The sequence below is a fragment of the Carassius gibelio genome, chromosome B7 (genome assembly GCF_023724105.1).
Source record: "Carassius gibelio isolate Cgi1373 ecotype wild population from Czech Republic chromosome B7, carGib1.2-hapl.c, whole genome shotgun sequence".
Taxonomy (NCBI): domain Eukaryota; kingdom Metazoa; phylum Chordata; class Actinopteri; order Cypriniformes; family Cyprinidae; genus Carassius; species Carassius gibelio.
In genome coordinates, this window is record NC_068402.1 from 39,130,532 (window position 1) to 39,157,852 (window position 27,321).

General features: G+C 37.4%; 2 protein-coding genes and 1 long non-coding RNA gene across 3 annotated transcripts in view; all 3 read left to right on the plus strand.

The window, feature by feature from the left end:
- LOC127962605 (uncharacterized) overlaps positions 1 to 27,321 on the plus strand; it is a 384,402-nt gene that overhangs the window by 210,595 nt on the left and 146,486 nt on the right. The window lies entirely within an intron of this gene.
- Positions 1 to 27,321, plus strand: part of LOC127961552 (obscurin-like) — a 233,890-nt gene that overhangs the window by 126,319 nt on the left and 80,250 nt on the right. The gene's annotated exons all lie outside the window — the stretch shown is intronic.
- On the plus strand, positions 15,017 to 17,591 carry LOC127961566 (uncharacterized). Its single transcript, XR_008154463.1, has 4 exons — positions 15,017 to 15,068; positions 16,054 to 16,071; positions 16,513 to 16,607; positions 17,213 to 17,591. It is a non-coding gene; the product is annotated as an uncharacterized LOC127961566 (long non-coding RNA).

Genomic DNA, 27,321 nt, shown 5'->3' on the forward strand with positions numbered 1-27,321 from the left:
TGTATTTATTCCGGATGTCAACTGTAGCTGAACAAAAATGAAGAAAACTCATAGTACGTCAGCTCTCTTCAGACGTAGACAAACACCATCTCAGTAAACGCGATGAGCAGCGCACTCTTGTATCGCACAGGTACAGTTCCACAGCAATCACAATCCTGTGAGGTCCGTGTACGTTTTGATTTCATGTATTATTTAGAATGCAATAACAAGAAAGGGTAAAATGGTTAGTTTATTCGTTTTCTGTTTAGTTTAACAAACGGAAAATTCGATTTTGGCTAGATTTCAAATTTTTCGCTTAGGGTTTACAAATCGGTTTATGCCTTCAGCTCCGTCTTTCCATTCTTTCAGGCAGAGTAATATTTGAATCAAATGTTGCTGGGCACATTATTCATGCTGCTGCGACTTGCAAGTGACACCTTTAAATTATTTATAGGTTACAGTATCATATGAATATTGTCCCATTGATAAATGCAGTGCAAATAATTATGTCTCATTGGATAAAAGTGAAGTGGAAATAAAAATCAATAATAGAATGTTCCATGATAATATGTCTGTAACATTTACCAATCTCGTCTTTGAAGTCAATATGCACTAGGTAGATGTGCGTGTGACATTAATAAATAATTGTGAAAATTAATAAAGTTCAATTTATTAAATTAATTAGTAATATTATTTTTATAACATACTAAATTGGTTGATGTTTCTCTTCTTAGTCATCTTTGTTGGGAATGAGAAAACCAATATATATTTAAACATATTTATTTATTATGAGAGAAATTGACACCGACTAGAAGACAGAATCATTTACACTGTATTTATCAATGGGACAATATTCATACAATACAATAACCTATAAATAAGTGGTCAAAATATAAAGGGGTCACTTGCAAGTCACAGCAGGATGATTTCTGTGCCCAGCAACATTCAATTATTATGCTAATTAACAGAGAGCGGTGGTTTCACATATTACTCTTATGAGACTCTTATTCTGCCTGAAAATATGAAAAGGCCATGCTGAAGGTGGAGCAATTCGACCAATCAGATGAAAGGAGTGTTTCAGTACCGCCCACAAGTGTGAATGAAATTTTGAAGCCATAAACCGATTTGTAAACCCCAAACAAAAAAAAATAGAAATCAAGCCAAAATCTAATTTTCCATTTGTTAAACTAAATGAAAAACGAATAAACTATCAATTTTCCCTTTCTTGGTATTTTATTCTAAATAGGAAATTAAATGATCAAAATATATAAAATGCTGTCCACGTAAAAGCAAATGAATCACAAGAAATTGGCTTTATTTCTTTTACTATTTGTCTCTCTGGCACTCTCAGTTCGTTTGTTCGTATGTTGCGTGCCCCTCAAGCTCGTATTATTTTTCTGCCCCTCGTTTTCACTCCAGTCACATACTACAGAGCCCGGGAGGTCACCTGTAGGAGAAAAAAAATCTATCCATGGCAACAGTTTTGCAATCTGTCACCTCAGTTTATAAACCATACTCACAAATTCTAAAACTGTTCCCTCGGTTTAACAAATAGTTCCCACTAGGGGTGTAACGGTACGCAAAAATCATGGTTTGGTACGTACCTCGGTTTTAAAGTCACGGTTCGGTTAATTTTTGGTACAGTAAGGGAAAGAAATGCAAACATTAAACTGCAGGTTGTTATACTATAAACTTTTTATTTATTTATTTGTTTACACTTTTTTAATACTTTTAATAAATATATAGAAAATAAAAAAGAATAAGAAATAAAATACTGCTGCAAAGTTCTCCACTAAATAAAATGCTCTCAGTCTCAAACCAATATCATATTTAAAATATATATACAACTTTTCCAAAGTGTAAAGTGCAGTATCAGTTTCAGTTTTTAGACCTGCTCAGATTTCGTTATTGTGTTGGACCGATCTGAATTAAGAGCAAAGGTCTGTTTAAATGCCGACTGGAGCTGCGTTTGAATTGCAGTCGTTTTTTTTTTCCTAGTTGTAGTGATGTTCACACTCAGAGATGAGCATAAATACATGGAAATGTATTTCAAATACAAATACAAAATACTGTGTGGAAAAAATGTATTTAAATACAAATACAGTATTTTGAATTTTGAAAATACACAAAATGAATGTGAAATTTAAGATTCAGTGCACATTTCCCTGTTAGGCTGAAATCTATTTGGGCCTATTCTGAATGCCAAAAAGCATTTAGATGTGTGCAACTGCTTAGAAACTTTCGTTTTAATTTTATATACCTCTTTCCTTCCCCTGCAGTGTAAGAAATAAAAAACTACAAAAACTAACTTGTATTATGTTTTATCACCATCATTAAAATACAATGTGACAGACTATCGTTCCAATGTGGCCCAGTTCTGTTTGTTTCACAATCTTAAAGTATCTGCCATCCAATATTGCTGACCTAACCCGCCCAATTGAACTAGTTGATGAAATTTCGATGGGTGATATGACCAAAATCTTAATTTTATTTTGCAGTAACAATATATGGCATGGTTTCACAATTATCAATATCAGTTTTGATACCACAGCAAAAACTGAATTTCAAACTCTTTAGATGTTTTTTTTTTTTTTTTTGTTCTTCCGCATGTAGCATAGTAACTTTAAATTTGTATAATGTAAAGTTTATTTGTTTCTATATACATAATTAGAAAATATAAAGTTTTTCTAAAATATATATTTTTTTTAATTAGAAATCATTTGCCACAATTTTTTTTGGTGAATAATACAACTAAAAGTGTGGTGTATCTTTCATCATTGTCCTCACAAATGCACACAATCACTACACTAAACTGATGTAGACAGACAATGATTAACCTAATTATTTCATCTCTACATAAACAAACATTTGCATAGATGGGTAAACACAATCACAATTTGGAAATGTGTCCAGTTACATTTTCATAAAGCACCATGTTTGTACAATTTAAAATGATTACATTTACAAAATGAGCCTGCATAGCAGAAATAATTAATAAAGTAATGGTAGGTGTTTAATACAATCTTTAATTGAAATAAAATAATTAATGAATTCAAAAAAACATATATAACACAGTATTGTTCTTTTAGTGTTATAAATATGTTATTATATTAATATGTTTTACCCTAAAACCTAATCAGTTTACATGTGAAGAAATCCATTTATTCACAAACTTCTCACGAGACGAGTGTTTGACATAGACTGTATAAGAGATGTTTGACAAATGATTCGGCAAACTACTTCCTCTCATCGCTGCTTTTTGGTGGTTTGGAGCAGGGCCGGCTCTAGGTTATTTGGTGCCCAAGACGAGAGAGCCCCCCCCCCCCTCCATAGTTATTCCATAGTTATTCATTTTTTATTTTAAATGTTCACACAACAACTCTTTAAAAGCAACAACCTGAAGGATACAGTAGATAACAATAGAGAAGAAGCTTTCTTAATATGATACATACATTTAATAAACTTTTTTTATTCATAATTATTTGCAATTTGTCGCCTGTCGGCAAAGCCGGCGCTGGTTTGGAGAACAATTACTCAGAGTCGCCTTCGGTCGTTTCACAGAATTATACAACGGAGAGCACGTCAAGCATAAAAGCCTTGTAGGTTTACTGAGGAGCGCATGCAGTAAGCAGGTTCATGGCGTAGAGCCATGCGAATTGCGAAAGTATAAACAAGGCTTCAACTGCACAAAGCTAAAGAGAAAGCGGAAAGTCCTATGTGAAAGATTTAGAACTATTCCATGGATTCACAAATTATACCATTGCTACGAATCTACGATATTGTCATATGATATCACCCATCCCTAACATGCAGTATCGTTAATGATTCAAACACATTTGACAAGCTACTTTAATCAACAAGTAGCACATCCTCACTTTATTCTAGAAAAGTTGCCGATCCAAGGCTGGGTTGTACAGCTGCGGCTCACGTGGATGAATGTTGGGGTTGGGGGGAGGGGTGTGTCTGGTCTGAACTAGTTGATGCATGAAAACAGCACCCTGATAAAGAGGTTGACTGGCTCAAAGTATTTTGAGTATTTTGAAAATACATAAATACTCATCTTAAATGTATTTAGATACAACCCAGCAGGCACACAACGTCATATGACGTTAATATTAGATTAGATTTAGGTCGCGACGTCAGGTAACCAAAATTCAATGTCAAGCTAACGTCTAATGACAACGTTAAATTGACGTCCAAGACCAACATCATCTGACGATGATATTAGGTTGTTTTTAGGTTGTGTTATAAAATAACCAAAATCCAACGTCTAGCCAACGTCTCAAGCCAACGTCACATTGACATCGAATACTGATATTTAGTCGTCAGGTATGGCAACCAAAATCCAACGTTACCTAGACGTCATAATGGCAACGTCCAAACAACGTCAAATTAAAACATCATTTGACGTTGATCTGTAGTTTGTTTTAGGTTGGGACATTAACTAACCTAAACCCAACGTCGAGCCAACGTCTCAAGCCAACATCACATTGACATCAAATACTGATACTAAGTCGTCAGGTATGGCAACCAAAATCCAACGTTTTCTAGACGTCCTAATGGCAACGTCCAAACAACGTCAAATTAAAACATCATTTGACGTTGATCTGTAGTTAGTTTTGGTTGTGGCATTAACTAACCAAAATCCAACGTCGAGCCAACGTCTCAAGCCAATGTCACACTGACATCAAAAACTGATGTTTAGTCGTCAGGTATGGCAACCATAATCCAACGTTTTCTAGACGTCATAATGGCAACATCCCAACAACGTCAAATTAAAACATAATTTGACGTTGATCTGTAGTTAGTTTTAGGTTGTGGCATTAACTAACTAAAATCCAACGTCGAGCCAACGTCTCAAGCCAATGTCACACTGACATCAAATACTGATCTTAAGTCGTCAGGTATGGCAACCAAAATCCAACGTTTTCTAGACGTCACAACGGCAACGTCGAAACAACGTCAAATTAAAACATCATTTGACGTTGATCTGTAGTTAGTTTTAGGTTGGGACATTAACTAACCTAAACCCAACGTCGAGCCAACGTCTCAAGCCAACGTCACATTGACATCAAATACTGATACTAAGTCGTCAGTTATGGCAACCAAAATCCAACGTTTTCTAGACGTCCTAATGGCAACGTCCAAACAACGTCAAATTAAAACATCATTTGACGTTGATCTGTAGTTAGTTTTGGTTGTGGCATTAACTAACCAAAATCCAACGTCGAGCCAACGTCTCAAGCCAATGTCACACTGACATCAAAAACTGATGTTTAGTGGTCAGGTATGGCAACCATAATCCAACGTTTTCTAGACGTCATAATGGCAACGTCCAAACAACGTCAAATTAAAACATAATTTGACGTTGATCTGTAGTTAGTTTTAGGTTGTGGCATTAACTAACCAAAATCCAACGTCGAGCCAACGTCTCAAGCCAATGTCACACTGACATCAAATACTGATCTTAAGTCGTCAGGTATGGCAACCAAAATCCAACGTTTTCTAGACGTCATAACGGCAACGTCGAAACAACGTCAAATTAAAACATCATTTGACGTTGATCTGTAGTTAGTTTTAGGTTGTGGCATTAACTAACCAAAATCCAACGTCGAGCCAACGTCTCAAGCCAACGTCACATTGACATCAAATACTGATATTAAGTCGTCAGGTATGGCAACCAAAATCCAACGTTTTCTAGACGTCCTAATGGCAACGTCCAAACAACGTCAAATTAAAACATCATTTGACGTTGATCTGTAGTTAGTTTTGGTTGTGGCATTAACTAACCAAAATCCAACGTCGAGCCAACGTCTCAAGCCAATGTCACACTGACATCAAAAACTGATGTTTAGTCGTCAGGTATGGCAACCATAATCCAACGTTTTCTAGACGTCATAATGGCAACGTCCAAACAACGTCAAATTAAAACATCATTTGACGTTGATCTGTAGTTAGTTTTAGGTTGTGGCATTAACTAACCAAAATCCAACGTCGAGCCAACGTCTCAAGCCAATGTCACACTGACATAAAATACTGATCTTAAGTCGTCAGGTATGGCAACCAAAATCCAACGTTTTCTAGACGTCATAACGGCAACGTCGAAACAACGTCAAATCAAAACATCATTTGACGTTGATCTGTAGTTAGTTTTAGGTTGTGGCATTAACTAACCAAAATCCAACGTCGAGCCAACGTCTCAAGCCAACGTCACACTGACATCAAATACTGATATTAAGTCGTCAGGTATGGCAACCAAAATCCAACGTTATCTAGACGTCATAATGGCAACGTCCAAACAACGTCAAATTAAAACATCATTTGACGTTGATCTGTAGTTTTTTTTAGGTTGTGGCATTAACTAACCTAAACCCAACGTCGAGCCAACGTCTCAAGCCAACGTCACATTGACATCAAATACTGATGTTTAGTCGTCAGGTTTGGCAACCATAATCCAACGTTTTCTAGACGTCATAATGGCAAAGTCCAAACAACGTCAAATTAAAACATCATTTGACGTTGATCTGTAGTTAGTTTAAGGTTGTAGCATTAACTAACCAAAATCCAACGTCGAGCCAACATCTCAAGCCAATGTCACACTGACATAAAATACTGATCTTAAGTCGTCAGGTATGGCAACCAAAATCCAACGTTTTCTAGACGTCATAACGGCAACGTCGAAACAACGTCAAATCAAAACATCATTTGACGTTGATCTGTAGTTAGTTTTAGGTTGTGGCATTAACTAACCAAAATCCAACGTCGAGCCAACGTCTCAAGCCAACGTCACATTGACATCAAATACTGATATTAAGTCGTCAGGTATGGCAACCAAAATCCAACGTTTTCTAGACGTCCTAATGGCAACGTCCAAACAACGTCAAATTAAAACATCATTTGACGTTGATCTGTAGTTAGTTTTGGTTGTGGCATTAACTAACCAAAATCCAACGTCGAGCCAACGTCTCAAGCCAATGTCACACTGACATCAAAAACTGATGTTTAGTCGTCAGGTATGGCAACCATAATCCAACGTTTTCTAGACGTCATAATGGCAACGTCCAAACAACGTCAAATTAAAACATCATTTGACGTTGATCTGTAGTTAGTTTTAGGTTGTGGCATTAACTAACCAAAATCCAACGTCGAGCCAACGTCTCAAGCCAATGTCACACTGACATAAAATACTGATCTTAAGTCGTCAGGTATGGCAACCAAAATCCAACGTTTTCTAGACGTCATAACGGCAACGTCGAAACAACGTCAAATCAAAACATCATTTGACGTTGATCTGTAGTTAGTTTTAGGTTGTGGCATTAACTAACCAAAATCCAACGTCGAGCCAACGTCTCAAGCCAACGTCACACTGACATCAAATACTGATATTAAGTCGTCAGGTATGGCAACCAAAATCCAACGTTATCTAGACGTCATAATGGCAACGTCCAAACAACGTCAAATTAAAACATCATTTGACGTTGATCTGTAGTTTTTTTTAGGTTGTGGCATTAACTAACCTAAACCCAACGTCGAGCCAACGTCTCAAGCCAACGTCACATTGACATCAAATACTGATGTTTAGTCGTCAGGTTTGGCAACCATAATCCAACGTTTTCTAGACGTCATAATGGCAAAGTCCAAACAACGTCAAATTAAAACATCATTTGACGTTGATCTGTAGTTAGTTTTAGGTTGTAGCATTAACTAACCAAAATCCAACGTCGAGCCAACATCTCAAGCCAATGTCACACTGACATAAAATACTGATCTTAAGTCGTCAGGTATGGCAACCAAAATCCAACGTTTTCTAGACGTCATAACGGCAACGTCGAAACAACGTCAAATCAAAACATCATTTGACGTTGATCTGTAGTTAGTTTTAGGTTGTGGCATTAACTAACCAAAATCCAACGTCGAGCCAACGTCTCAAGCCAACGTCACACTGACATCAAATACTGATATTAAGATGTCAGGTATGGCAACCAAAATCCAACGTTATCTAGACGTCATAATGGCAACGTCCAAACAATGTCAAATTAAAACATCATTTGACGTTGATCTGTAGTTTTTTTTTAGGTTGTGGCATTAACTAACCTAAACCCAACGTCGAGCCATCGTCTCAAGCCAACGTCACATTGACATCAAATACTGATGTTTAGTCGTCAGGTTTTGCAACCATAATCCAACGTTTTCTAGACGTCATAATGGCAACGTCCAAACAACGTCAAATTAAAACATCATTTGACGTTGATTTGTAGTTAGTTTTAGGTTGTGGCATTAACTAACCAAAATCCAACGTCGAGCCAACGTCTCAAGCCAATGTCACACTGACATCAAATACTGATCTTAAGTCGTCAGGTATGGCAACCAAAATCCAACGTTTTATAGACGTCATAACGGCAACGTCGAAACAACGTCAAATTAAAACATCATTTGACGTTGATCTGTAGTTAGTTTTAGGTTGTGGCATTAACCAACCAAAATCCAACGTTGTTTAGACGTCATAATGGCAACATCCAAACAACGTCAAATTAAAACATCATTTGACGTTGATCTGTAGTTAGTTTTAGCTTGTGGCATTAACTAACCAAAATCCAACGTCGAGCAAACGTCATAAGCCAATGTCACATTGACATCAAAAACTGATGTTTACTCGTCAGTTATGGCAACCAAAATCCAACGTTTTCTAGCAGTCATAATGGCAACGTCCAAACAACGTCAAATTAAAACATCATTTGACGTTGATCTGTAGTTAGTTTTAGGTTGTGGCATTAAATAACCAAAATCCAACGTCGAGCCAACGTCTCAAGCCAATGTCACACTGACATCAAATACTGTTATTAAGATGTCAGGTATGGCAACCAAAATCCAACGTTTTCTAGCAGTCATAATGGCAACGTCCAAAAAACGTCAAATTAAAACATCATTTGACGGTGATTTGTAGTTAGTTTTAGGTTGTGGCATTAACTAACTAAAATCCAACGTCGAGCCAACGTCTCAAGCCAACGTCACACTGACATCAAATACTGATATTAAGTCGTCAGGTATGGCAACCAAAATCCAACGTTTTCTAGACATCATAATGGCAACGTCCAAACAACGTCAAGTTAAAACATCATTTGACGTTGATCTGTAGTTAGTTTTAGGTTGTGACATTAACTAACCAAAATCCACCGTCGAGCCAACATCTCAAGCCAATGTCACATTGACATCAAAAACTGATATTAAGTCGTCAGGTATGGCAAACACAATCCAAAATTTTCTAGACGTCATAATTGCAACGTCCAAACAACGTCAAATTAAAACATCATTTGACGTTGATCTGTAGTTAGTTTTAGGTTGTGGCATTAACTAACCAAAATCCAACATCAAGACAATGTCTCAAGCCAACGTCAGATTGACATCAAATAATGATATTTAGTCGTCAGATATGGCAACCAAAATCCAACGTCTACAAAGCATCATAATGGCAACGTCCAAACAATGTAAAATTAAAACATTGTTTGACTTTGATCTTTAGTTTGTTTTTAGGTTGTGTTGTGATATTAACTAACCTAAACCCAACGTCAAGCCAACGTCTCAGGCCAAAGTCACATTGACATCAAATACTGATATTTAGTCGTCAGGTATGGCAACCATAATCCAACGTTTTCTAGACGTCATAATGGCAACGTCCACACAACGTCCAATTAAAACATCATTTGATGTTGATCTGTAGTTAGTTTTAGGTTGTGGCATTAACTAACCAAAATCCAACGTCTAGCCAATGTCTCAAGCCAACGTCACATTGACATCAAAAACTGATATTAAGTTGTCAGGTATGGTAACCAAAATCCAACGTTTTCTAGACGTCATAATGGCAACGTCCAAACAACGTCAAATTAAAACATCATTTGACGTTGATCTGTAGTTAGTTTTAAGTTGTGGCATTAACCAACCAAAATCCAGCGTCAAGACAACGTCTCAAGCCAACGTCAGATTGACATCAAATACTGATATTTAGTCGCCAGGTATGGCAACCAAAAGTCATAATGTTAATGTCCAAACAACGTCAAATTCTAACGTCATTTGACTTTGATCTTTAGTTTGTTTTTAGGTTGTGACAGTAACTAACCAAAATCCAACGTCAAGCCAATGTCTCAAGCCAACGTCAGACTGACATCAAATACTGATATTAAGTCGTCATGTATGGCAACCAAAATCCAACGTTATCTAGACGCCATAATGGCAACGTCCAAACAACGTCAAATTAAAACATCATTTGACGTTGATCTGTAGTTAGTTTTAGGTTGTGACATTAACTAACCAAAATCCAACGTCGAGCCAACGTCTCAAGCCAACGTCACACTGACATCAAATACTGATATTAAGTCGTCAGGTATGGCAACCAAAATCCAACGTCTTCAAGAAGTCATAATGTTAATGTCGAAACAACGTCAAATTATAACGCCATTTGACTTTGATCTTTAGTTTGTTTTTAGGTTGTGACATTAACTAACCTAAACCCAACGTCGAGCCAACGTCTCAAGCCAACGTCAGACTGACATCAAATACTGATATTAAGTCGTCAGGTATGGCAACCACAATCCAAAATTTTCTAGACGTCATAATTGCAACGTCCAAACAACGTCAAACTAAAACATCATTTGACTTTGATCTGTAGTTAGTTTTAGGTTGTGGCATTAACTAACCTAAACCCAACGTCAAGCCAACGTCTCAGGCCAACGTCACATTGACATCAAATACTGATATTTAGTCGTCAGGTATGGCAACCATAATCCAACGTTTTCTAGACGTCATAATGGCAACGTCCACACAACGTCCAATTAAAACATCATTTGATGTTGATCTGTAGTTAGTTTTAGGTTGTGGCATTAACTAACCAAAATCCAACGTCTAGCCAATGTCTCAAGCCAACGTCACATTGACATCAAAAACTGATATTAAGTTGTCAGGTATGGTAACCAAAATCCAACGTTTTCTAGACGTCATAATGGCAACGTCCAAACAACGTCAAATTAAAACATCATTTGACGTTGATCTGTAGTTAGTTTTAAGTTGTGGCATTAACCAACCAAAATCCAGCGTCAAGACAACGTCTCAAGCCAACGTCAGATTGACATCAAATACTGATATTTAGTCGCCAGGTATGGCAACCAAAAGTCATAATGTTAATGTCCAAACAACGTCAAATTCTAACGTCATTTGACTTTGATCTTTAGTTTGTTTTTAGGTTGTGACAGTAACTAACCAAAATCCAACGTCGAGCCAACGTCTCAAGCCAACGTCAGACTGACATCAAATACTGATATTAAGTCGTCATGTATGGCAACCAAAATCCAACGTTATCTAGACGTCATAATGGCAACGTCCAAACAACGTCAAATTAAAACATCATTTGACGTTGATCTGTAGTTAGTTTTAGGTTGTGGCATTAACTAACTAAAATCCAACGTCGAGCCAACGTCTCAAGCCAACGTCACACTGACATCAAATACTGATATTAAGTCGTCAGGTATGGCAACCAAAATCCAACATTTTCTAGACGTCATAATGGCAACGTCCAAACAACGTAAAATTAAAACATAATTTGACGTTGATCTGTAGTTAGTTTTAGGTTGTGACATTAACTAACCAAAATCCACCGTCGAGCCAACATCTCAAGCCAATGTCACATTGACATCAAAAACTGATGTTTAGTCGTCAGGTATGGCAACCAAAATCCAACGTCTTCAAGAAGTCATAATGTTAATGTCGAAACAACGTCAAATTATAACGCCATTTGACTTTGATCTTTAGTTTGTTTTTAGGTTGTGACATTAACTAACCTAAACCCAACGTCGAGCCAACGTCTCAGGCCAACGTCACATTGACATCAAATACTGATATTAAGTCGTCAGGTATGGCAACCATAATCCAACGTTTTCTAGACGTCATAATGGCAACGTCCACACAACTTCAAATTAAAACATCATTTGATGTTTATCTGTAGTTAGTTTTAGGTTGTGGCATTAGCAAATCAAAATCCAACGTCGAGTCAACCTCTTAAACCAACGTCAGATTGACATCAAATACTGATATTTAGTCATCAGGTATGGCAACCATAATCCAGTGTTTTCAAGGCGTCATAATGGTAACATCCAAACAACGTCAAATTATAACATCAATTTATTTTTATTTTTTTAATTGTTATTTAATATAGTGGTTTCACTTTATTGTTTTGGTTCCTTTTGAAATTTATGTTGTTGCGTTGTTGCACCTACATTCGTGGCCAAAAATATCAGCACCCTTGGTAAATATGATCAAAGAAGGGTGTGAAAATTCATCTGCTTTAATCGTTTTGCACTTTTATATAAAAAATTCACAAAAATGTATCCTTTCATTGGATAATAAGAATTTAAAACAGGGGGAAATATCATTATGAAATAAATGTTTTTTTTTTTTCTAATACACATTGGCCACAATTAATGGCACCCTTTTATTCAGTACTTTTTGAAACCTCCATTTGCCAGATTAACAGGTCTATTTTTTTTTTTCTATAATGCCTGATGAGGTTAGAGAACACCTGACAAGAGATCAGAGACCATTCTTTCATCCAGAATCACTCCAGACCCTTTAGATTCCCAGCTCCATGTTGGTGCTTCTTCAGTTCACTCCTCTCATGTTCTGTAAGGTTCAGGTCAGAGGACTGGAATGGCTATAGCAGAAGCTTGGTTTTGAGCTCAGTGACCCATTTCTGTGTTGTTTTCGAGGTTTGTGTTTGGATTATTGTATGGTTGAAAGATCAAAACATGGACCATTATAAGATTTCTAACAGTCACTTACTGATTTTTTATCTGTTGGTATTTGATAGAATCCATGATGCCATGTTTCTAAACAAGATGTCTAGGGCCTCCAGCAGAAATATAGGCCCAGAAAAGAACAAATACAGCAGTATATTTCATTGTGCACATGGGTTACTTTTTTCTCTCTGTGTTCACCTAACCCATCTTGAGTGTTTGCTGCTAAAAAAAAATCTCATTTTTTTGGTTTCATCTGATCATAGAAGCCATTCACATTTAAAGTTCCAGTCTTGGCTGATAACTGAATTATGCTTTAGTTTGTTTTTGAATGAGCTAGGATAATTTTTCTTGTAACCCTCCCAAACAACATGTGTTGATGTACGTAGGTTCTGTTTGACTTTTTTTAAAAGGTTTTCTGAACCAGAGACTCTGCTATTTGCTGCAGTTCTCCAGCTGTGACCTTTGGCGAGTCTTTAGCTACTCAAACTCTCCTTCTCACCACACATTAGGACGATATAGACAAGTCCTCTTCCAAGCAGTTTTGTAACATTTTATGTTGATTGGAGATTCTTAATTATTGCCCTGATGGTGGAAATGGGAATTTTCACTGCTCTAGCTCTTTTCTTAAAGCCACTTCACCAATTTGTTAAGCTCAATTATCTCAATTATCACATCAGAAATACATTCTTTGGTTTTTCTCATTGTGATGAATGATTAAGGGAATTTGGGCTTTGTTTTCCCTCCTCTTTATATTTCTGTGAAACAGGTAGCCATAGCCATAGCTGGATAATTTCATGTTTATAATCAAGCTTGAGTGCTCAAAATTGTGAATTTGAATGGGAATATACTTCAGAGATATTTTACTCATAAAAATTTCTAGGGGGGCCAATAATTGTGTCCAATGAGCATTTGAGAAAAAACTTTTCATTTCTTATTATCCAATGAAAGGATACATTTTTGTGAATATTTTTTTAAATAAAATATCAAAAGGATTAACAATGAATTTTCACAACCTTCTTTGGTCACTTTTACAAAGGGTGCCAATATTTTGGGCCACGACTGTACCTGCTTTCATTAGAGTGTTAGAATAAGTTGATGTCCTTGCAAAGTTACTTGTAGTCAGTCAAACATATTCTGGGAGAGCATCAGAATTAGAAATTAAGCAGACAGTCTATTAGTACTATAATGAGAGTTAGTTGACATGTAAGTGCAATACTTATATTGTCAATAGAATATTCAAAAGGGACTATGAAAATAAAGTGTTATGACTTTAATTTGACCCATGACCATTCATGAACCATAACAGTTTATATAAATTGATATCCAATCTGACACAGTTTTCTGTCTTTCTGTCACAGTCTTATGTCTTTCTGTCACAGTCTTCTGTGAGTGTTGTGTTTGTTTGGTGCCATGTGCTTTTGTCCTGTCTCTTTTCTGACCCCGCCCACCTTGTCACCTCAACGTCTTGTAAGTGTTATTGGTTCTCGTGTTTTTTTGCATCTTGGTTTTGTTTTTGCCGTGTTGGCTTTTTTGTTCTTAGACTCCAGAGGGTTAAAGTTAATCTTCCCTGCATTTGGACCCAGACCCTGTTCTTTCTTTGCTGGCCCGTGACACAATCTTGTTTGCAATATAATGCAATTCAAACACTCTCAAACATATTAAGACATATTTAGGAGGATCAAAACAGTATTGCTTACTTAATTCTGGGCTGGAAACATTGTTTATCAAAACATAAACTTGTTGATCTTTGTGTTGGAAAGTAAAGTGAGTGCATGCAGACAATGCAAGCATTACTGTTTATTGTACAGTCTTATAATTATGCAATATAAATGTCTAATTCCTTTGCTATAATTTAGTCTGTTCTTATATATGTTTTTTTAAAATATATAAAATAATAGATCAGATTGATTGCTGCTTCTTACTTGCATTTTTCATATTTAAAGTACATTCTAGTTAAAAATTTAAAATTACAAATTTCATATTTAAATGTTGATCTCATCCATCAATGATGAATATGCTTCAACTTTTTCTGTGTATGGATTTTGTGAATAAGCACTACAGAATAATACAAGTTAATTTAAAGTATATTATTGTTTATTTTATTTGGATTTTTATTATTATTATGATTATTATTTGTATTTCTTTTTATTTATTTTTTTTAAATAATCCATAATCCCACGCCCAAACATAATGCAACACGGTGACATCGCGCTATTGCGCCATTTTGCGACTACTTGGCGGTCTTTTTTGGATCGGCAGGCATCAGTTTATCAGGCGGCCTGCGGTGCACTTACAGCTCAAACTGTGGTGAGTATATCTGGATATTAGACATGTATTACATGTATAACGTAAAAGTGTTTATGCCCCCCTATATAATGATATTACTTGTAATACGTATCAAATACATCGAAGTGTTTTAGCTGCAAGACCGATGGGTAGAGATAATTAATTAAAAAATGGTAACGTTAACTGTTATATCCCTGAAATAAAAACGCCTGAGTCATTAAAGCCATCTAACTGTTAGCGCTGAAAAACAGTTCAAATAAAGTTTAAACTTGAGACATATGTTTTTAATTATTATATTATTATTATTGTTTCGAATAATTTAACGTTAAGCTTTTCATCATGAAATTTGTTCGATTCATTGCTTTTTTTTTCTTCAATTGTGTCATGCGAATTAGTTATACAGGTGTTTATAGTAACTTAATATTCTGCTGTACAAGTTTAATTAATTTTGGATCTCCTTTAGCTGTCAGATTTCTACACACGATGTTTCACGAGTTCACCCTTACATCTAATCTGAAGGCAAATAGTAGGCATATTTTGGCGTGCTGTCCTGGGGGAGGGGTCCGGGCCCGGAGCATAGCCCGAACCCAAATAACTCCCCCTATCCCAATTTGGGATAAATAGATTAGAAGTGAGGAGTTGGGGTGGAGGAGGGTTGCCGAAAAACTGTCGTGGGACAGGAGGTAGGAAGACTGGATATATATACGCGTGCGTGCTATGAGATGATTAGCTAAACGAGATGCACCTGTACCAAATTGGATGATTATCTGATCGTGCTTCTCCCGAACTTTGTTAATAAAACCACATAAAGAGGCTCCTTTTTTATTTATTTTAAGCAAAAACAGCCTTTTCTTCTACAAGCTCTAGTTTTATATTTGGGGTTCAAGTTTATCACTAAGGTATAGTATTTAATATAGTGTGAATTTAGGGGCTATACTATATGAGGTTATAACTTTTGTTTTGTTTTTGCTTTGTTTTGCATTTATCTCTTTGCCATGTTCTGAAGAAGCCATATTGTTGTAAGGTATGTTTTTTTGTTCATTTATAAAAGAGCCGCTAGAACAATCTGCTTTAATATATTACATTAATTAGATTAAAATATTAATAGATTGAAGGTAGTTAATCTGATTCTTCTGGTTTTCTTGTGTGCTCTTCTGTTATCCTATAATTTTGCACTTTACAGTTGCTAGCAAGGAGAAAATGAATGAAATTAATATTTACAGGCCAAGTTGTTGAAATAGTGTTGGTTTTAAATTTTGAAATTGCACAATATCAGTTGTTTTGCAATAAGATAAAAACCTGCCAGTTTGGGTGAGCCTATGACTTTTAATCTAGTACCAACTGGAGGACCTGTATGATATCTGCATTATAATAGATATGATGAACACGTAACAGAAACTATAACACCTGCCTCATAATGTGTCATGTATAATTAATTATTTGGGCATTACTCTTGTATCCACAGGTTGATGACAAATGAGGTCATGGCCTGTTTCAGTATGAAGTGGGGGAAGGGGAAGCTTGCTTTCACCAAGATCAATCTGTACACTGTTGTCACAGGTAAAACAAAATTAACATATAATACAAATATTAGCATCATATCATTGTGACATTCAGCGTTGTTTAGTTTCTGTTTTAGTTGGTTTAGTGAAAACCAGTAACCTCGTATTGTAGGTACTCATCTGTCACACAGAAATCACACAAACTTCCATATATACACTTCTTATTGATTGGCAGGTCATTCCTGTTGCCAGCCTATCTTTATTGTTCAGAACTCTAACAATTGTTTTTGCATTCTCTAACAATTGTTTTTGCATTTAATGTATTAGACATTAAATGTTAATTTACCTTAAGACACTCTGCAAAAAAATACTGCAATGTGTCTTTGTTGTCATGGTTTTCTTTTGCTAGATTGTCTGCTTAGTGTTTGTCAATTGCATCACAAGCTGAAATATATTTTGATGACTTATAGCATGTAATTTACATTCATGGCTCTTAAAGCTAGGGTAGATTTTTATTTTTTTCTAAGAAACCAAATCAATAGTGTAAGTGGTCTAAATGTATTCTGTGGAAGGCAAATAAATAGTTAATGATTACATTCAGTGATTACTATAGTGCATCATATCCTATACTTACACATTTTCTTATTCAAATATTTCTTACAGAGAGTGTCCAGAAAACATCAAAAGAGACGGGGCAAATACTGCAGCAGCCACTGCCTTTTGTTTAAAATATGCCCCAGCAGAGCCGTCGCAAGGAGGGTGAGAGGCCCTGTGCAAAGTTGATGTGCGAGGCCCTCTACAATTTTGCGTGTGTGTGTGTGGTGGGGGAGGTTGCTGTAGCAAGGCAAGGCAAGTTTATTTATATAGCAAATTTCGAACAAAATGGTAATTCAAAGTGCTTTACATAAAATTAAGTAAAATAATCATGAAGAACAAAACTAAAACAAGCAATTTAAAAACTTTGGAAATTATTTAAAAATTGACTTGAATTTAAAACAGTTAGAAATAGAAAATGATCTTACAGTTAATACATAAAATACAGTGCAATCAGGTCGGACATCGCACAGTGCTCATTCAATAAATGCGCAGCTAAACAGATGAGTTTTGAGTCTAGATTTAAATGTGACTAGTGTTTTAGCACATCTGATCTCTTCTGGAGGCTGATTCTGGAAGCAATGTATTTTGGTCCTAGGTCTTTGAGTGACTTCTAGACAAGTAGAAGTACTTTAAAATCAATCTTAAATGTAACTGGAAGTTAATGAGGACTGGTGTGATATGCTCAGATGTTCTAGTCAGAATCCTGGCAGCAGTGTTCTGGATGAGCTGCAGCTGTCTAATGGTCTTTTTGGGAAGGCCGGTGTGGAGCCTATTACAATAGTCCACCCTGCTGGTGATAAAGCATGAACAAGTTTCTCCAAGTCTTGGCTGGAAACAAAACATCTAATTCTTGCAATGTTTTTTAAATGATAGTATGCTGATTTAGTTACTGCTTTGACATGACTACTGAAACTAAGGTCTGTCTCCAGAATCACACCACGTTTCCTGTCTTGATTTTTAGTTGTTAGACCCCTAGAGTCAAAGTATGCATTCACCTTAAAAACTTCATCTTTGTTTCCAAATGCAATGACTTCAGTTTTTTCCTTGTTTAACTGAAGAAAGTTCTGGCACATCCAGCTATTAATTTCATCAATGCATTGGCAGAGGGAGTCAGTGGGGCTGTATTCATTTGGAGATAAGGCTAGGTAAATCTGGGTATCATCAGCATAGCTGTAATAGGCAATTAGGTTCTTTCTCATTATTTTACTTAGAGGAAGCATATACAGGCTAAACAAGAGCGGTGCAAGAATTGAACCTTGTGGGTCTCCACATATCATGGATGTCTACTTAGACTTATGCTCTCCTAGACTCACATAATGATCGCTCCTTTTTAAGTATGACCTGAACCATTTGAGTACCATCCCAGAAAGCCCGACCCAGTTTTCCAGTCTCTCTAGTAGTATGTTATGATCGACAGTGTCAAACGCAGCACTGAGATCTAGCAATACCAGCACTGATATATTGCCAGAGTCACAATTTAAGTTAATATCATTTATTATCTTAATGAGTGCTGTCTCTGTGCTGTGATGCGGTCTGAAACCAGATGTTTAAGTATTTATTCAGCTGATTAAAAACTACCTTTTCTATAATTTTGCCTATAAAAGTAAGATTAGATATTGGTCTATAATTGCTCAAAATGGTGTTATCAAGATTGCTCTTTTTCAGGAGGGGCTTAACAACTGCAGTTTTCAGGGAGTTTGGAAAAGTCCCAGAAAGAGATTTACTTCTAAACAGTTAAGCACACTTTTGAAAAAAGATGTGGGAAGTGTGTCAATATAGCAAGTTGATGATTTTAGTTGCTGCACTATGTCTTCCAAAATGTTGTTTGTTTTCTTACTGACTATTATTGGAGCAATATCATTAATAACATTCTTAACTTTTGAGTTGAAGGAATAAAGGAGAATATCAACAGAGTCGGCAAAAAATACTTGGTGTTAAAGATATGGCCTCCGTAAATAGTACACTAGTGTTCTTGTTAGGGCTGCACTATTAATTGCATGCAATTGTCATGCATGTCTCGTCAGTAAAGCTGGTTCTGTGATTAGCGGTGATTAGCGGTTGATGTCAATAACCTGCTTTCAAATGGAGCCGCACTTAATAGACAGAGCCGTAGTTCGCTGACAAGCTACGCAATATCGCGTTCATAACCGCATGAGATTCTTCTGCGATTTTGAACGCAATAATGCACCACTTGTCAGCGAACTACGGCTCTGGTTAAGTGCGGCTACATTTGAAAGCATATCCTTCTGACAGAGACAGTTCTAGAGTAAGTGGTAGCAGAGATCAATATATCAAAGAAAATACAGAAGTGATCAGATAGTACTACGTCCTTAATAACAATGAATGAAATGTTTAGAGCCCTACTGATGATTACATCTAGAGTGTGTCCACCTTTGTGTGGGTCCATGCACATGCTGAATCAGGTCAAAGGTGTTTAGAACTGTTATCATTTCTTTTGTAGTTTTGTTTTCTGCATTGTCTATGTGAAAATTAAAATCCCCTGCATTAGCAAAACAGTCAAACTCTGAGGAAATCATTGATAACATTTCTGTTACCTCAACAAATGCTGAAGAGTATTTTGGAGGCCTGTAAATAATAATAAAAAGAATGTGTTGAGCACCTTTTAGCACAATCCCTAAATATTCAAAAGACAAGTCATGACCAAATGACACTTGTTTGCATTGATAGACATCTTTAAAAAAGCAGCTCCACCTCCACCTCTCCTAACAGTCCTGCAAACACTCATGGAAGTGAAGTTAGGAAGGACTGCTTCATTGAGGACTGTTGAACTGCAGCTGTCCTCTAGCCATGTTTCATTTAGAAACATAAAATCCTAATTGTTTGTGGTTATAAAGTCATTGATTACAAAATGATTTAATTTTTTAGTGAGCGAATGTTTAAAGATGCTAACTTGATGGCAGTGCTTTATGTCATTACATCAGTTTTAGTTTGATGCATATTAGATGAGTTTGCCCTTCGGCTTAAGATGGCCTTAAACTTTCTGTCACATGATAAAAGTGAAATCGAGAAAGCTACAGGCACACTGGGTTCCCACTTGTTCTTTAAACATTTGTGAATGTTGCGGTTATAATAGCAGGGACCCGACACATATCACTGAGAGCTTCTATCAGTTGTTTTTGGTTTGATGTTTTGGGACCCTGCTGTTTTCTTGTTGACATTTGCGGGCTTGCAGCGAATGAGTGAGAGAGTTTAGTCCAAGCATACACCAATTCTACCATTTTCAGTGAAAAGCACAGAAGTGGAGATGCTGGAGAGAGGAATAATGTGTCTGGTGAGATGGGTTGTGTCTCTGGTGTTTCTTGTGGCTGTGATATGTTGTCTTGGCTTCCCCGGCTGTCTTCAAGAAAGTCATCCTTGAGTGCTGAGTCTTGTATCTGTTTTGATACATCACAGTCTGTCTGTGAGGAGCTCTGAGGGCAGGTCTCTTCCGGGATGGTGTCCATCAGCAGTGCTTTTTGTGGCTGCATGGTGTTATCAGTTGGGAGTGGTCCACTGATGAACGACTGAACTTGGAGTCTTCAAAGTGTTTGAAAGAGTTCACTGAAGTCCTTCTTAAGGATGTTTGACTGCTTTTTGAGAGTATCATTCTTCCCCACATGGATTGATAATTAGATTTGTAGTCTTGTGCTTCATTTTCTGAAGTTCCTTGTTCACATAAGAGACCGTTGCTTGAGGAAGGCAGCATGTTATTGTAGTCCTGCTACGGATGTTTCTGATAATAGAGTCACCCACTATCAGAGTCCTAGGCTCGGCTACGCTCTGAGCTGAATGTCACTGTCTGTTAGTAACGGTGTTAGCTGCTAATCACATTTGGGGATTCCTCACCCGCATTCATTAATTCTTCAAATCTGTTTTCAAGATGTATAGTGGGAGGTAGAATACTGGTATTTACAAGCCTTGTCATAGTTGAATCTGGGGTAGAGAAAGCTACGGCAGCAATACGAGAAACTCATGACAATCTGATGTCTTGTGTTCCTCTGGGTCTTGCACCCTGTTTGTGCCATCGATTAGTGTGATGATCCGTTTCGGCTTGTTCCTCTACACTTGGTACAAACTGTTGAGATTCAGAAGATTCATGGGACTCACCAGCTGTATGCTGAGAGGGTCCATGACGACAGTCTGCTGAGTGTTTCGCCTGTTTTGGAAGTCCAGCAAGTAACTTTGTTTCAAGAATCACAATTCTTTGTAGAAGTTTGCAGCAGTTCATGCAACAAGTAGATCCAACAGGAGGCATTTTCTCTCTCTTCCATTTGAATGTAGGCAGTTGTTTTCCCATCTCCAGAATGTAAGCTGCTGGCAGTGGGAGGCAAAGTCTTCTTTTGTAGTATTATTCCAGTAAAAAAAAGTTTTTAGTTTTAGCGTTTGTGCCAAAAATATTTTGTTTGAGCACTGTGCTGATCTGCTGAAGTAAAAAATCGTAGAAAAATCTGAGAAAAGTACAGAAATAATAAGCGAAGTGCAGAACAGTAGGCTAGAACGTCCGAACGGTAGCAAAGCCAGAACCGCAACAAACTCAACTTTAACATGCATCTGTTCGATTGTGATGCCTTGCTCACTGACATCCTTGCGCACAAATCATGGCCACGCACTAGCTCATAAGGATCTACAATCATAATTATAATAAGTTAATAAGAATGCTTAAATTAGTTCTAGGCTTGTAGACAGTTATATATGAAGAGTTCAGATGGAAAGAGCGATCCAACATTTTCTTCTAAAATAATTATTTTCTCATCTTCCTATGTTTATGTTCAGTATTTCACTTTATTGGGAAAGAAAAGAAACTGTTTATTGCTATTAAAGTGAAATTAAACGGTACTAGGTTTTTGCAGCTGAATTTTACATAAAATCAATTTGCACTATTTGAAAATAATATTTTCTTTTAAAATGTGCACTCTCACTCTTATTCGTATGTTTAATAGTCGAAAACGCAAATGTCTATTGTCACATTTATTTTATGTTTTACATGAATCATTAACCTATCGCATTTTTTCAATTCAAAAGGGCGAAATTTCATAAAAGGTTGAGTAGTTTGCATCTCTAGATAGTCTATTATGTTTGGTCGCTGAACATTTCAATCATAAAACAGTTCTCTAATACCGTAGGCTACTGCTTACATTTTAACCACAAACTCTAGTTATGTTGTGACAGTAAGACCCACATTCTTTGATATGATTGGCCATCTCGACCACTGAGGCAGACCAGCCTAGAGCCTTGCACGGACCTCAAATTTAAGCCCTATCCCTAGACCTAGATTTTTTTTTTAATGGCCAAGCGGCCAGTGCCAGACAGTGAACCTATGGATCAGTTTAGCCTTCTTAAATCATCACGACTTGCCTAAAATAAAATCTATAGATATATGAAACAGTTCAAGTATTTTTAAAAATTAAACCTAGATAAATGTGCGCTATATCCAGTAGTTTGTGCGGAGAGTGCAAGCAAAAGCGTGCTGGCCAGTGCAATCACTTGCATTTTTTTCAGTGGATATGCAGTAATTTTTGCTCATAAAGGTAAGAGTAATACATCATTCGTAACTGTAAATTGTCTACTTTTATTTGTGTGCAATCACATTATCAACAAATCGTTGTGCTTTTATAAAAAAAAAAGAAAATAGTCATGATGCGCTTTCTACCATCTCGTCTTGAACAGGAGCACTTAACAAAAATGAACCAAAGCTCAGTGAATACATGACTCACGGACGTGACAAATATATCTATAGAAAACTTTAAATGACTACTTAACAAAATACAACACATCAGAAACAAAAACTCATTCATTATAAAGATAATCCATAAAGATGAACTTTTCTCTTAAGGCTTGTAAAATTAAGAGTTGGCGAGTCAGGATTAGCAACATCATCCTTGCTACACCAACTCAGAAAACTATTTATTAGTAAATAATTCAATCTCTTTCCTATTTACCCCATGACTCATTTATGGTAATAATTTTTTGAAGATGCTTTATGTCAAGCTTAAGCCTATTGCGTGCATTTAAAAGCAGAACACTGTGATGCTGCGGGACACTTAACACTGTTAAGCCGCTATTGACAGTCATGTTAGCACGGTCTCGTGTTGTTTCCCTCAGTGCGGCAATTTTTTCATCACTAATTGATGGATGTCTTAAATATAAAAATAAGGAGAAGCCTTAAACAGGCCTAAGGACAGCCCGCATCTGAACTATGATGTGGAAATTGGCCCGAAACCCGGCCTGGAGTGTAAAAAAAGTCAGGGTGAAATGCAGGGCTCTAGACCATTTAAAAGTTAAACTTTATAACTTTTTGTCGTCCTATCAACAAACAGCTTTACTCATTCTTATACTTAGAGTCTTGTACTGTCTATCCGCTATGACTATTTTAGTCTACCAAAGGACAAGATGGGTGGAAAAAATAGTAATAAAAATGAGATATAAATGACATAAAATGCAGGCCAGGAGCGAGGCCCTCTAGAGGTGTGAGGCCTAGTGAAGTTGCACACTTTGCACAGCCCTTGCGACGTTACTGTGCACCAGACAGGGTGGGTGGAGGTGGCAGGAAAAAAAGAAAGATGTTAATAAAATGTATGTTAATGTTTTCAAAACTATTCAGTTCCAATAATGTTGATGTTAAAATGTAATTATTTTGTAAATGTTCTGTTCCATGTTAAATGTAAATGATACAACATGTGAATAAATAAATCATATTTGTTATAATCCAGTTCATCTCTTAGTCATTTTTCTGATAAAACCACAAAACATTTGTGTATTCCATTTTCAGACAGTCTGACGTTAGATTCTGACGTCAAAAAGATTTTCATTTTCATCCAAAATGCAACGTCTGACCAACGTAGCAGACTGACGTCAGTCTGACGTTGGGTTCAGACGTCAACCAGATTTTCATTTTGATCTAAAATGCAATATGTGACTAACGTTGGAGATTGACGTCAGTCTGATGTTGGGTTCTGACGTCAACCAGATTTTCATCCGAAATGCAACGTCTGACCAACGTAGCAGACTGACGTCAGTCTGACGTTGGGTTCGGACGTCAACCAGATTTTCATCCGAAATGCAACGTCTGACCAACGTAGCAGACTGACGTCAGTCTGACGTTGGGTTCGGACGTCAACCAGATTTTCATTTTCATCCAATATGCAACGTCTGACCAACGTTAGAGATCGACGTCAGCCTGACGTTGGGTTCTGACCTAAACCAGATTTTCATTTTCATCCAAAATTCAACGTCTGACCAACGTTGGAGATCGACGTCAGCCTGACTTTGGGTTCTGACGTCAACCAGATTTTCATTTTCATCCAAAATGCAACGTCTGACCAACGTTAGAGATCGACGTCAGCCTGACGTTGGGTTCTGACGTCAACCAGATTTTCATTTTCATCCAAAATGCAACGTCTAACCAACGTTAGAAATCGGCGTCAGCCTGACGTTGGGTTCTGACGTCAACCAGATTTTCATTTTCATTCAAAATGCAACGTCTGACCAACGTTGGAGATCGACGTCAGTCTGACGTTGGGTTCTGACGTCAACCATATTTTCATTTTCATCCAAAATGCAACGTCTGACCAACGTTAGAAATCGACGTCAGCCTGACGTTGGGTTCTGACGTCAACCAGATTTTCATTTTCATCCAAAATGCAACGTCTGACCAACGTTGGAGATTGACGTCAGCCTGACGTTGGGTTCTGACGTCAACCAGATTTTCATTTTCATCCAAAATTCAACGTCTGACCAACGTTGGAGATCGACGTCAGCCTGACGTTGGGTTCTGACGTCAACCAGATTTTCATTTTCATCCAAAATGCAACGTCTAACCAACGTTAGAAATCGACGTCAGCCTGATGTTGGGTTCTGACGTCAACCAGATTTTCATTTTCATCCAAAATTCAACGTCTGACCAACGTTGGAGATCGACGTCATCCTGACGTTGGGTTCTGACGTCAACCAGATTTTCATTTTCATCCAAAATTCAACGTCTGACCAACGTTAGAAATCGACGTCAGTCTGACATTGGGTTCTGACATCAACCAGATTTTCATTTTCATCCAAAATTCAACGTCTGACCAACGTTAGAAATCGACGTCAGTCTGACGTTGGTTTCTGACGTCAACCAGATTTTCATTTTCATCCAAAATTCAACGTCTGACCAACGTTAGAAATCGACGTCAGTCTGACGTTGGGTTCTGACGTCAACCAGATTTTCATTTTCATCCAAAATTCAACGTCTGACCAACGTTGGAGATCGACGTCATCCTGACGTTGGGTTCTGACGTCAACCAGATTTTCATATTCATCCAAAATTCAACGTCTGACCAACGTTGGAGATCGACGTCAATATGACGTTGGGTTCTGTCGTCAACCCGATTTTCATTTTCAACCAAATTACAACGTCTGACCAACGTTGGGATCCAATGTCAGCATGACGTTATATTGACGTCCGGTGCCTGCTGGGAAATTACATTCGATTTTTTTCCAAAGGCTTTAAAATACAAAATACAAAATAGTATTTTGTATTTCAAATACGTATTTTAAATAAATGTATCTGAAATACTGCCCATCCCTGTTATCAATACATGATATCAATAGCCACAGCGTTCCATCTCTTCAGGAGTCTGTAGACCTCCCCTGTAATCCACGGCTTCTGGTTGGCCCGGACAGTGATGGTTTTTGTGACTGTTACATCTTCAATACACTTGTTGATGTAGGCAGTGACAGTCTCTGAGTACTCCTGGAGGTCAATGGTGTTATTGCATGTGGCAGCCTGCTTAAGCATTCCAGTCAGTTGTGTCAAAGCAGTCTTGAAGAGCCCCTGACGGATCGTCAGAAGATCTTCTGACCACACTTGAATCTGTTTTGAAACTGGTTTGGTGACTTTAATGAGCGGTCTATATGCAGGCATTAGCATGACAGTGATGTGGTCTGAGGCACCAGGGTGGAGGGAGGGCTTTGTAAGCTCCTCTCTGTGTGGTGTAAACAAAGTCTAAAATGTTTTTACCTCGAGTTGGAAAGTTAATGTGTTGGTGTATTTTTGGAAACACACTATTTAAGTCAGCGTGGTTAAAATCCCCAGCTATGATGAGAAAAGCATCAGGTGTGCTGTCTGCTGCTCACTGATGTGCTGGTACAGTTCATTCAGTGCATTGTTCCTGTTGCAGTTGATGTTGTCGGGGGAATCTAGCAGTATGGCAGTATATTCCCTCGGCAGATAAAACAGTCGGCACTTAATAATCATAAACTCCACCAGGGGTGAGCAGATTTTGCAGATCACAACAGCATAGCGTCACCACACATTATTGGTGTAAACACAAAGTCCGCCGCAGAGAGCTCTGTCCGCTCAAAGGCACTTCAGCTGGTCAAGCTGAATAGTGCCGTCTGGAATGCTGTTGCTGAGCCATGTTTACGTGAACAGTCCTCTGAGTTGAACATAGTAATGGGATGTAGACCAGTTTATTGTCCTGAGAGCGTACGTTAGCCAATACGATGGTGGGGATAGAGGGCTTGTGTGGGTTAGCCATTAGCCTAGCCCTTATACCCCTCTTCTGCTTCCTCTCATGTCACTTGTGGTGCCTCCACTGTGGGCGAGATGCAGCAATGGGGGTCGGTGATGGTGTAGGCTTCTGGATCAGATCGAGATCCCGTAGCTGTTCCGCGTGCACGGAGGTTATCTGGCATCCAGCAGAAACCCATGACTGTATGTGCACCTAAAGACAGGTAGACGCGATGACAATGTACAAAAACACTGAGACTCACAAGACAAAAAACACAAAGACACAGTTCTGTTGGGACAGAGAGAAGCTGCTGCATGTGGACGCGCCGCCATCATATTACTTAAGCATTCTCGTGAGACCAGCATTCTAGTATAGGCATTTCAATGGGGGTTCACTGTATTTTGAAAACTCAATGTCACGGGTGTTAGTTTTTAACGTTGTTACATTAGCTGTGTGAGTGTGCGGTTGTTTCAGATGCACGCAGATTCAGAAGCACGCACTTATCACTCTTCTATATGCCTATAAAAACATGATATCAATAGCCACGTTTATGTCTTTTATTTTGTCATTCAGATTTAAATATTCAGTTGACTGTTTACAAGAGACGTTATCTAATTCAATATGGTGTTTACATGTGCTCGTGCTCTCGATTTTGGGACATGCTAAGTGGCCTAGGATGATATA